A 12,946-nucleotide genomic window follows, 5' to 3' on the forward strand; every position below is an offset into this window, starting at 1 on the left:
CATAGAGGGTCCTACATATAGGAAATAATTTTTTTTAAATTGAGAAAATGGCGAATAATGGGTAAAAACTGGAAAAATCCAAGAAAATTGGCTTATTTCCATTGTTGTAAATTATTTTTGCAATATATTCGACAGTTTCTAATGCGTAAGGTGTTCTATGAGTAAAATTGTGCATCTTTCTTTGTTAAAGAGCGCTTAATGGAATAATAATAAAAATATAATAAATAAAATAAAATTGCGGGGTGGGTTCGAATTTCGGAGCCGTCTAACTCCCTTTAATATTAAGTTGTAATTTTGAAACTCGGACGCTGAGATGGGGTATATGGTCCAAAAATATCTGCAGCAGGAAATTTTTATAGGTGAATTAGGGGGGCCAGGGGGGCCCCTCTAAGTTCTATTGAATAGCTGACAGAAAGAGGACTTTTGAAGAGAAATTGTGTCCGGCTTCACGTGCTCTAGTGGTATGGTGGTTAAAACACGGGACAAGTAACTGATGGCAGGAGCGAGGGGGCGCAGGTTCGAATCCCAGTTTTATCAACTTTTCAAAAAAATTTCTTTTCATTCTTCTTACGATTATTTTGCATTATATTATCATTTCAAGGTGTTTTTCCAAATCATAGAGGGTCCTACATATAGGAAATAATTTTTTTAAATTGAGAAAATGGCGAATAACGGGTACAAACTGGAAAAATCCAGGAAAATTGGCTTATCTCCATTGTTGTAAATTATTTTTGCAATATATTCGACAGTTTCTAATGCGAAAGGTGTTCTATGAGTAAAATTGTGTTTCTTTCTTTGTTAAAGAACGCATAATGGAATAATAATAAAAATATAATAAATAAAATAAAATTGCGGGGTGGGGTTCGAATTTCGAAGCCATCTAACTCCCTTTAACATTAAGTTGTAATTTTGAAACTCGGACGCTGAGTTGGGGTCTATGGTCCAAAAATATCTGCAGCAGGAAATTTTTATAGGTGAATTAGGGGGAGCAGGAAGGCCCCTCAAAGTTCTATTGAATAGCTGACAGAAAGAGGACTTTTGAAGAGAAATTGTGTCCGGCTTCACGTGTTCTAGTGGTATGGTGGTCAGGACACGGGACAAGTAACTGACGGCTGGAGCGAGGGGGCGCAGGTTCGAATCCCAGTTTTATCAACGTTTCAAAAAAATTTCTTTTTTTTTCTTTTCCGATTATTTTGCAATATATTATTATTTCAAGGTGTTTTTCCAAATCATAGAGGGTCCTACATATAGGAAATAATTTTTTTTAAATTGAGAAAATGGCAAATAATGGATAAAAACTGGAAAAATCCAGGAAAATTGGCTTATTTCCATTGTTGTAAATTATTTTTGCAATATATTCGACAGTTTCTAATGCGTAAGGTGTTCTATGAGTAAAATTGTGCATCTTTCTTTGTTAAAGAACGCATAATGGAATAATAATAAAAATATAATAAATAAAATAAAATTGCGGGTCGGGTTCGAATTTCGAAGCCGTCTAACTCCCTTTAATATGAAGTTGTAATTTTGAAACTCAGACGCTGAGTTGGGGTCTATGGTCCAAAAATACCTGCAGCAGGAAATTTTTATAGGTGAATTAGGGGGAGCAGGGGGGCCCCTCAAAGTTCTATTGAATAGCTGACAGAAAGAGGACTTTTGAAGAGAAATTGTGTCCGGTTTCACGTGTTCTAGTGGTATGGTGGTCAGGACACGGGACAAGTAACTGACGGCTGGAGCGAGGGGGCGCAGGTTCGAATCCCAGTTTTATCAACTTTTCAAAAAAATTTCTTTTTTTTCTTTTTCCGATTATTTTGCAATATTTATTATTTCAAGGTGTTTTTCCAAATCATAGAGGGACCTACATATAGGAAATAATTTTTTTTAAATTGAGAAAATTTCGAATAACGGGTAAAAACTGGAAAAATCCAGGAAAATTGGCTTATTTCCTTTGTTGTAAATTATTTTTGCAATATATTCGACAGTTTCTAATGCGTAAGGTGTTCTATGAGTAAAATTGTGCATCTTTCTTTGTTAAAGAACGCATAATGGAATAATAATAAAAATATAATAAATAAAATAAAATTGCGGGGTGGGGTTCGAATTTCGAAGCCATCTAACTCCCTTTAATATTAAGTTGTAATTTTGAAACTCGGACGCTGAGTTGGGGTCTATGGTCCAAAAATATCTGCAGCAGGAAATTTTTATAGGTGAATTAGGGGGAGCAGGAAGGCCCCTCAAAGTTCTATTGAATAGCTGACAGAAAGAGGACTTTTGAAGAGAAATTGTGTCCGGCTTCACGTGTTCTAGTGGTATGGTGGTCAGGACACGGGACAAGTAACTGACGGCTGGAGCGAGGAGGCGCAGGTTCGAATCCCAGTTTTATCAACTTTTAAAAAAAAATTTTTTTTTTCTTTTTCCGATTATTTTGCAATATATTATTATTTCAAGGTGTTTTTCCAAATCATAGAGGGTCCTACATATAGGAAATAATTTTTTTTAAATTGAGAAAATGGCGAATAATGGGTAAAAACTGGAAAAATCCAAGAAAATTGGCTTATTTCCATTGTTGTAAATTATTTTTGCATAATATTCGACAGTTTCTAATGCGTAAGGTGTTCTATGAGTAAAATTGTGCATCTTTCTTTGTTAAAGAGCGCTTAATGGAATAATAATAAAAATATAATAAATAAAATAAAATTGCGGGGTGGAGTTCGAATTTCGAAGCCATCTAACTCCCTTTAATATTAAGTTGTAATTTTGAAACTCGGACGCTGAGTTGGGGTCTATGGTCCAAAAATATCTGCAGCAGGAAATTTTTATAGGTGAATTAGGGGGAGCAGGAAGGCCCCTCAAAGTTCTATTGAATAGCTGACAGAAAGAGGACTTTTGAAGAGAAATTGTGTCCGGCTTCACGTGTTCTAGTGGTATGGTGGTCAGGACACGGGACAAGTAACTGACGGCAGGAGCGAGGGGGCGCAGGTTCGAATCCCAGTTTTATCAACTTTTAAAAAAAAATTTTTTTTTTTCTTTTTCCGATTATTTTGCAATATATTATTATTTCAAGGTGTTTTTCCAAATCATAGAGGGTCCTACATATAGGAAATAATTTTTTTTAAATTGAGAAAATGGCGAATAATGGGTAAAAACTGGAAAAATCCAAGAAAATTGGCTTATTTCAATTGTTGTAAATTATTTTTGCAATATATTCGACAGTTTCTAATGCGTAAGGTGTTCTATGAGTAAAATTGTGCATCTTTCTTTGTTAAAGAACGCATAATGGAATAATAATAAAAATATAATAAATAAAATAAAATTGCGGGGTGGGTTCGAATTTCGAAGCCGTCTAACTCCCTTTAATATTAAGTTGTAATTTTGAAACTCGGACGCTGAGATGGGATTTATGGTCCAAAAATATCTGCAGCAGGAAATTTTTATAGGTGAATTAGGGGGGCCAGGGGGGCCCCTCTAAGTTCTATTGAATAGCTGACAGAAAGAGGACTTTTGAAGAGAAATTGTGTCCGGCTTCACGTGTTCTAGTGGTATGGTGGTCAGGACACGGGACAAGTAACTGACGGCAGGAGCGAGGGGGCGCAGGTTCGAATCCCAGTTTTATCAACTTTTCAAAAAAATTTCTTTTTTTTCTTTTTCCGATTATTTTGCAATATATTATTATTTCAAGGTGTTTTTCCAAATCATAGAGGGTCCTACATATAGGAAATAATTTTTTTTAAATTGAGAAAATGGCGAATAACGGGTACAAACTGGAAAAATCCAGGAAAATCGGCTTATCTCCATTGTTGTAAATTATTTTTGCAATATATTCGACAGTTTCTAATGCGAAAGGTGTTCTATGAGTAAAATTGTGTTTCTTTCTTTGTTAAAGAACGCATAATGGAATAATAATAAAAATATAATAAATAAAATAAAATTGCTGGGTGGGGTTCGAATTTCGAAGCCATCTAACTCCCTTTAATATTAAGTTGTAATTTTGAAACTCGGACGCTGAGTTGGGGTCTATGGTCCAAAAATATCTGCAGCAGGAAATTTTTATAGGTGAATTAGGGGGAGCAGGAAGGCCCCTCAAAGTTCTATTGAATAGCTGACAGAAAGAGGACTTTTGAAGAGAAATTGTGTCCGGCTTCACGTGTTCTAGTGGTATGGTGGTCAGGACGCGGGACAGGTAACTGACGGCTGGAGCGAGGGGGCGCAGGTTCGAATCCCAGTTTTATCAACTTTTCAAAAAAATTTCTTTTTTTTCTTTTCCGATTATTTTGCAATATGTTATTATTTCAAGGTGTTTTTCCAAATCATAGAGGGTCCTACATATAGGAAATAATTTTTTTTAAATTGAGAAAATGGCAAATAATGGATAAAAACTGGAAAAATCCAGGAAAATTGGCTTATTTCCATTGTTGTAAATTATTTTTGCAATATATTCGACAGTTTCTAATGCGTAAGGTGTTCTATGACTAAAATTGTGCATCTTTCTTTGTTAAAGAAGGAATAATGGAATAATAATAAAAATATAATAAATAAAATAAAATTACGGGGTGGGGTTCGAATTTCGAAGCCGTCTAACTCCCTTTAATATTAAGTTGTAATTTTGAAACTCGGACGCTGAGTTGGGGTCTATGGTCCAAAAATATCTGCAGCAGTAAATTTTTATAGGTGAATTAGGGGGAGCAGGGGGGCCCCTCAAAGTTCTATTGAATAGCTGACAGAAAGAGGACTTTTGAAGAGAAATTGTGTCCGGCTTCACGTGTTCTAGTGGTATGGTGGTCAGGACACGGGACAAGTAACTGACGGCTGGAGCGAGGGGGCGCAGGTTCGAATCCCAGTTTTATCAACGTTTCAAAAAAATTTCTTTTTTTTTCTTTTCCGATTATTTTGCAATATATTATTATTTCAAGGTGTTTTTCCAAATCATAGAGGGTCCTACATATAGGAAATAATTTTTTTTAAATTGAGAAAATGGCAAATAATGGATAAAAACTGGAAAAATCCAGGAAAATTGGCTTATTTCCATTGTTGTAAATTATTTTTGCAAAATATTCGACAGTTTCTAATGCGTAAGGTGTTCTATGAGTAAAATTGTGCATCTTTCTTTGTTAAAGAACGCATAATGGAATAATAATAAAAATATAATAAATAAAATAAAATTGCGGGGTGGGGTTCGAATTTCGAAGCCGTCTAACTCCCTTTAATATGAAGTTGTAATTTTGAAACTCAGACGCTGAGTTGGGGTCTATGGTCCAAAAATACCTGCAGCAGGAAATTTTTATTGGTGAATTAGGGGGAGCAGGGGGGCCCCTCAAAGTTCTATTGAATAGCTGACAGAAAGAGGACTTTTGAAGAGAAATTGTGTCCGGTTTCACGTGTTCTAGTGGTATGGTGGTCAGGACACGGGACAAGTAACTGACGGCTGGAGCGAGGGGGCGCAGGTTCGAATCCCAGTTTTATCAACTTTTCAAAAAAATTTCTTTTTTTTCTTTTTCCGATTATTTTGCAATATATTATTATTTCAAGGTGTTTTTCCAAATCATAGAGGGACCTACATATAGGAAATAATTTTTTTTAAATTGAGAAAATTTCGAATAACGGGTAAAAACTGGAAAAATCCAGGAAAATTGGCTTATTTCCTTTGTTGTAAATTATTTTTGCAATATATTTGACAGTTTCTAATGCGTAAGGTGTTCTATGAGTAAAATTGTGCATCTTTCTTTGTTAAAGAACGCATAATGGAATAATAATAAAAATATAATAAATAAAATAAAATTGCGGGGTGGGGTTCGAATTTCGAAGCCATCTAACTCCCTTTAATATTAAGTTGTAATTTTGAAACTCGGACGCTGAGTTGGGGTCTATGGTCCAAAAATATCTGCAGCAGGAAATTTTTATAGGTGAATTAGGGGGAGCAGGAAGGCCCCTCAAAGTTCTATTGAATAGCTGACAGAAAGAGGACTTTTGAAGAGAAATTGTGTCCGGCTTCACGTGTTCTAGTGGTATGGTGGTCAGGACAAGGGACAAGTATCTGACGGCTGGAGCGAGGGGGCGCAGGTTCGAATCCCAGTTTTATCAACTTTTAAAAAAAAAATTTTTTTTTTCTTTTTCCGATTATTTTGCAATATATTATTATTTCAAGGTGTTTTTCCAAATCATAGAGGGTCCTACATATAGGAAATAATTTTTTTTAAATTGAGAAAATGGCGAATAATGGGTAAAAACTGGAAAAATCCAAGAAAATTGGCTTATTTCCATTGTTGTAAATTATTTTTGCAATATATTCGACAGTTTCTAATGCGTAAGGTGTTCTATGAGTAAAATTGTGCATCTTTTTTTGTTAAAGAGCGCTTAATGGAATAATAATAAAAATATAATAAATAAAATAAAATTGCGGGGTGGGTTCGAATTTCGAAGCCGTCTAACTCCCTTTAATATTAAGTTGTAATTTTGAAACTCGGACGCTGAGTTGGGGTCTATGGTCCAAAAATATCTGCAGCAGGAAATTTTTATAGGTGAATTAGGGGGAGCAGGAAGGCCCCTCAAAGTTCTATTGAATAGCTGACAGAAAGAGGACTTTTGAAGAGAAATTGTGTCCGGCTTCACGTGTTCTAGTGGTATGGTGGTTAAAACACGGGACAAGTAACTGATGGCAGGAGCGAGGGGGCGCAGGTTCGAATCCCAGTTTTATCAACTTTTCAAAAAAATTTCTTTTCATTCTTCTTCCGATTATTTTGCATTATATTATCATTTCAAGGTGTTTTTCCAAATCATAGAGGGTCCTACATATAGGAAATAATTTCTTTTAAATTGAGAAAATGGCGAATAACGGGTACAAACTGGAAAAATCCAGGAAAATTGGCTTATCTCCATTGTTGTAAATTATTTTTGCAATATATTCGACAGTTTCTAATGCGAAAGGTGTTCTATGAGTAAAATTGTGTTTCTTTCTTTGTTAAAGAACGCATAATGGAATAATAATAAAAATATAATAAATAAAATAAAATTGCGGGGTGGGGTTCGAATTTCGAAGCCATCTAACTCCCTTTAATATTAAGTTGTAATTTTGAAACTCGGACGCTGAGTTGGGGTCTATGGTCCAAAAATATCTGCTGCAGGAAATTTTTATAGGTGAATTAGGGGGAGCAGGAAGGCCCCTCAAAGTTCTATTGAATAGCTGACAGAAAGAGGACTTTTGAAGAGAAATTGTGTCCGGCTTCACGTGTTCTAGTAGTATGGTGGTCAGGACACGGGACAAGTAACTGACGGCTGGAGCGAGGGGGCGCAGGTTCGAATCCCAGTTTTATCAACTTTTCAAAAAAATTTCTTTTTTTTCTTTTCCGATTATTTTGCAATATATTATTATTTCAAGGTGTTTTTCCAAATCATAGAGGGTCCTACATATAGGAAATAATTTTTTTTAAATTGAGAAAATGGCGAATAATGGGTAAAAACTGGAAAAATCCAAGAAAATTGGCTTATTTCCATTGTTGTAAATTATTTTTGCAATATATTCGACAGTTTCTAATGCGTAAGGTGTTCTATGAGTAAAATTGTGCATCTTTCTTTGTTAAAGAACGCATAATGGAATAATAATAAAAATATAATAAATAAAATAAAATTGCGGGGTGGGTTCGAATTTCGAAGCCGTCTAACTCCCTTTAATATTAAGTTGTAATTTTGAAACTCGGACGCTGAGATGGGATTTATGGTCCAAAAATATCTGCAGCAGGAAATTTTTATAGGTGAATTAGGGGGGCCAGGGGGGCCCCTCTAAGTTCTATTGAATAGCTGACAGAAAGAGGACTTTTGAAGAGAAATTGTGTCCGGCTTCACGTGTTCTAGTGGTATGGTGGTCAGGACACGGGACAAGTAACTGACGGCAGGAGCGAGGGGGCGCAGGTTCGAATCCCAGTTTTATCAACTTTTCAAAAAAATTTCTTTTTTTTCTTTTTCCGATTATTTTGCAATATATTATTATTTCAAGGTGTTTTTCCAAATCATAGAGGGTCCTACATATAGGAAATAATTTTTTTTAAATTGAGAAAATGGCGAATAACGGGTACAAACTGGAAAAATCCAGGAAAATTGGCTTATCTCCATTGTTGTAAATTATTTTTGCAATATATTCGACAGTTTCTAATGCGAAAGGTGTTCTATGAGTAAAATTGTGTTTCTTTCTTTGTTAAAGAACGCATAATGGAATAATAATAAAAATATAATAAATAAAATAAAATTGCGGGGTGGTCTTCGAATTTCGAAGCCATCTAACTCCCTTTAATATTAAGTTGTAATTTTGAAACTCGGACGCTGAGTTGGGGTCTATGGTCCAAAAATATCTGCAGCAGGAAATTTTTATAGGTGAATTAGGGGGAGCAGGAAGGCCCCTCAAAGTTCTATTGAATAGCTGACAGAAAGAGGACTTTTGAAGAGAAATTGTGTCCGGCTTCACGTGTTCTAGTGGTATGGTGGTCAGGACGCGGGACAAGTAACTGACGGCTGGAGCGAGGGGGCGCAGGTTCGAATCCCAGTTTTATCAACTTTTCAAAAAAATTTCTTTTTTTTCTTTTCCGATTATTTTGCAATATGTTATTATTTCAAGGTGTTTTTCCAAATCATAGAGGGTCCTACATATAGGAAATAATTTTTTTTAAATTGAGAAAATGGCAAATAATGGATAAAAACTGGAAAAATCCAGGAAAATTGGATTATTTCCATTGTTGTAAATTATTTTTGCAATATATTCGACAGTTTCTAATGCGTAAGGTGTTCTATGACTAAAATTGTGCATCTTTCTTTGTTAAAGAAGGAATAATGGAATAATAATAAAAATATAATAAATAAAATAAAATTACGGGGTTTGGTTCGAATTTCGAAGCCGTCTAACTCCCTTTAATATTAAGTTGTAATTTTGAAACTCGGACGCTGAGTTGGGGTCTATGGTCCAAAAATATCTGCAGCAGTAAATTTTTATAGGTGAATTAGGGGGAGCAGGGGGGCCCCTCAAAGTTCTATTGAATAGCTGACAGAAAGAGGACTTTTGAAGAGAAATTGTGTCCGGCTTCACGTGTTCTAGTGGTATGGTGGTCAGGACACGGGACAAGTAACTGACGGCTGGAGCGAGGGGGCGCAGGTTCGAATCCCAATTTTATCAACGTTTCAAAAAAATTTCTTTTTTTTTCTTTTCCGATTATTTTGCAATATATTATTATTTCAAGGTGTTTTTCCAAATCATAGAGGGACCTACATATAGGAAATAATTTTTTTTAAATTGAGAAAATTTCGAATAACGGGTAAAAACTGGAAAAATCCAGGAAAATTGGCTTATTTCCTTTGTTGTAAATTATTTTTGCAATATATTCGACAGTTTCTAATGCGTAAGGTGTTCTATGAGTAAAATTGTGCATCTTTCTTTGTTAAAGAACGCATAATGGAATAATAATAAAAATATAATAAATAAAATAAAATTGCGGGGAGGGGTTCGAATTTCGAAGCCGTCTAACTCCCTTTAATATTAAGTTGTAATTTTGAAACTCGGACGCTGAGTTGGGGTATATGGTCCAAAAATATCAGCAGGAGGAAATTTTTATACGTGAATTAGGGGGAGAAGGGGGCCCCCTCAAAGTTCTATTGAATAGCTGACAGAAAGAGGACTTTTGAAGAGAAATTGTGTCCGGCTTCACGTGTTCTAGTGGTATGGTGGTCAGGACACTGGACAAGTAACTGACGGCTGGAGCGAGGGGGGGCAGGTTCGAATCCCAGTTTTATCAACTTTTCAAAAAAATTTCTTTTTTTTCTTTTTCCGAATATTTTGCAATATATTATTATTTCAAGGTGTTTTTCCAAATCATAGAGGGTCCTACATATAGGAAATAATTTTTTTTAAATTGAGAAAATGGCGAATAACGGGTAAAAACTGGAAAAATCCAGGATAATTGGCTTATTTCCATTGTTGTAAATTATTTTTGCAATATATTCGACAGTTTCTAATGCGAAAGGTGTTCTATGAGTAAAATTGTGCTTCTTTCTTTGTTAAAGAACGCATAATGGAATAATAATAAAAATATAATAAATAAAATAAAATTGCGGGGTGGGGTTCGCATTTCGAAGCCGTCTAACTCCCTTTAATATTAAGTTGTAATTTTTAAACTCGGACGCTGAGTTGGTGTCTATGGTCCAAAAATATCTGCAGCAGGAAATTTTTATAGGTGAATTAGGGGAAGCAGGGGGGCCCCTCAAAGTTCTATTGAATAGCTGACAGAAAGAGGACTTTTGAAGAGAAATTGTGTCCGGCTTCACGTGTTCTAGTGGTATGGTGGTCAGGACACGGGACAAGTAACTGACGGCTGGAGCGAGGGGGCGCAGGTTCGAATCCCTGTTTTATCAACTTTTCAAAAAAATTTCTTTTTTTTCTTTTTCCGATTATTTTGCAATATATTATTATTTCAAGGTGTTTTTCCAAATCATAGAGGGTCCTACATATAGGAAATAATTTTTTTTAAATTAAGAAAATGGCGAATAATGGGTAAAAACTGGAAAAATCTAGAAAAATTGGCTTATTTCCATTGTTGGAAATTATTTTTGCAATATATTCGACAGTTTCTAATGCGTAAGGTGTTCTATGATTAAAATTGTGTTTCTTTCTTTGTTAAAGAACGCATAATGGAATAATAATAAAAATATAATAAATAAAATAAAATTGCGGGGTGGTCTTCGAATTTCGAAGCCATCTAACTCCCTTTAATATTAAGTTGTAATTTTGAAACTCGGACGCTGAGTTGGGGTCTATGGTCCAAAAATATCTGCAGCAGGAAATTTTTATAGGTGAATTAGGGGGAGCAGGAAGGCCCCTCAAAGTTCTATTGAATAGCTGACAGAAAGAGGACTTTTGAAGAGAAATTGTGTCCGGCTTCACGTGTTCTAGTGGTATGGTGGTCAGGACGCGGGACAAGTAACTGACGGCTGGAGCGAGGGGGCGCAGGTTCGAATCCCAGTTTTATCAACTTTTCAAAAAAATTTCTTTTTTTTCTTTTCCGATTATTTTGCAATATGTTATTATTTCAAGGTGTTTTTCCAAATCATAGAGGGTCCTACATATAGGAAATAATTTTTTTTAAATTGAGAAAATGGCAAATAATGGATAAAAACTGGAAAAATCCAGGAAAATTGGCTTATTTCCATTGTTGTAAATTATTTTTGCAATATATTCGACAGTTTCTAATGCGTAAGGTGTTCTATGACTAAAATTGTGCATCTTTCTTTGTTAAAGAAGGAATAATGGAATAATAATAAAAATATAATAAATAAAATAAAATTACGGGGTTTGGTTCGAATTTCGAAGCCGTCTAACTCCCTTTAATATTAAGTTGTAATTTTGAAACTCGGACGCTGAGTTGGGGTCTATGGTCCAAAAATATCTGCAGCAGTAAATTTTTATAGGTGAATTAGGGGGAGCAGGGGGGCCCCTCAAAGTTCTATTGAATAGCTGACAGAAAGAGGACTTTTGAAGAGAAATTGTGTCCGGCTTCACGTGTTCTAGTGGTATGGTGGTCAGGACACGGGACAAGTAACTGACGGCTGGAGCGAGGGGGCGCAGGTTCGAATCCCAGTTTTATCAACGTTTCAAAAAAATTTCTTTTTTTTTCTTTTCCGATTATTTTGCAATATATTATTATTTCAAGGTGTTTTTCCAAATCATAGAGGGACCTACATATAGGAAATAATTTTTTTTAAATTGAGAAAATTTCGAATAACGGGTAAAAACTGGAAAAATCCAGGAAAATTGGCTTATTTCCTTTGTTGTAAATTATTTTTGCAATATATTCGACAGTTTCTAATGCGTAAGGTGTTCTATGAGTAAAATTGTGCATCTTTCTTTGTTAAAGAACGCATAATGGAATAATAATAAAAATATAATAAATAAAATAAAATTGCGGGGAGGGGTTCGAATTTCGAAGCCGTCTAACTCCCTTTAATATTAAGTTGTAATTTTGAAACTCGGACGCTGAGTTGGGGTATATGGTCCAAAAATATCAGCAGGAGGAAATTTTTATACGTGAATTAGGGGGAGAAGGGGGCCCCCTCAAAGTTCTATTGAATAGCTGACAGAAAGAGGACTTTTGAAGAGAAATTGTGTCCGGCTTCACGTGTTCTAGTGGTATGGTGGTCAGGACACTGGACAAGTAACTGACGGCTGGAGCGAGGGGGGGCAGGTTCGAATCCCAGTTTTATCAACTTTTCAAAAAAATTTCTTTTTTTTCTTTTTCCGAATATTTTGCAATATATTATTATTTCAAGGTGTTTTTCCAAATCATAGAGGGTCCTACATATAGGAAATAATTTTTTTTAAATTGAGAAAATGGCGAATAACGGGTAAAAACTGGAAAAATCCAGGATAATTGGCTTATTTCCATTGTTGTAAATTATTTTTGCAATATATTCGACAGTTTCTAATGCGAAAGGTGTTCTATGAGTAAAATTGTGCTTCTTTCTTTGTTAAAGAACGCATAATGGAATAATAATAAAAATATAATAAATAAAATAAAATTGCGGGGTGGGGTTCGCATTTCGAAGCCGTCTAACTCCCTTTAATATTAAGTTGTAATTTTTAAACTCGGACGCTGAGTTGGTGTCTATGGTCCAAAAATATCTGCAGCAGGAAATTTTTATAGGTGAATTAGGGGGAGCAGGGGGGCCCCTCAAAGTTCTATTGAATAGCTGACAGAAAGAGGACTTTTGAAGAGAAATTGTGTCCGGCTTCACGTGTTCTAGTGGTATGGTGGTCAGGACACGGGACAAGTAACTGACGGCTGGAGCGAGGGGGCGCAGGTTCGAATCCCTGTTTTATCAACTTTTCAAAAAAATTTCTTTTTTTTCTTTTTCCGATTATTTTGCAATATATTATTATTTCAAGGTGTTTTTCCAAATCATAGAGGGTCCTACATATAGG

The sequence above is a fragment of the Parasteatoda tepidariorum genome, chromosome 1 (genome assembly GCF_982258835.1).
Source record: "Parasteatoda tepidariorum strain Cologne lab strain chromosome 1, Ptep-v5.0, whole genome shotgun sequence".
Taxonomy (NCBI): Eukaryota; Metazoa; Arthropoda; class Arachnida; order Araneae; family Theridiidae; genus Parasteatoda; species Parasteatoda tepidariorum.